Consider the following 386-nt stretch of genomic DNA (forward strand, 5'->3'; position numbering starts at 1 on the left):
CGTATCGTGACCCCTTTGTCATGATATGTATTGTATCGCCAAATTCTTGCCAATACACAGCCCTATCTCAAAGTGGTGAAAATTGTATCAATTGCATTCAGAGACCAGTTGACCAGATACATAATTCCAGTTTCTCGAATGATAGGTAGAAGGAAGACAAGATCTAGCACAGCAGCGAAGCAGGAGAATGAGGGATATGCGGGAGAAAGAGCAGAAGCGTCCGACTCCTCCAAGGGCCAAGCAGAAAAAAAAATGTTGGTGATATCATAGGTTCACCATTTATCTTGGTGAGATGTAGGACATAGGCGTCGCAACAATAGTAAGTGAAGGGGACATGTGCCCCCTGACTTTTCAAAAGTATCCGTTTGGACCCCTCCACATTCATC

Source organism: Austrofundulus limnaeus, unplaced genomic scaffold (assembly GCF_001266775.1).
Source record: "Austrofundulus limnaeus strain Quisiro unplaced genomic scaffold, Austrofundulus_limnaeus-1.0 Scaffold1036, whole genome shotgun sequence".
Lineage (NCBI taxonomy): Eukaryota > Metazoa > Chordata > Actinopteri > Cyprinodontiformes > Rivulidae > Austrofundulus > Austrofundulus limnaeus.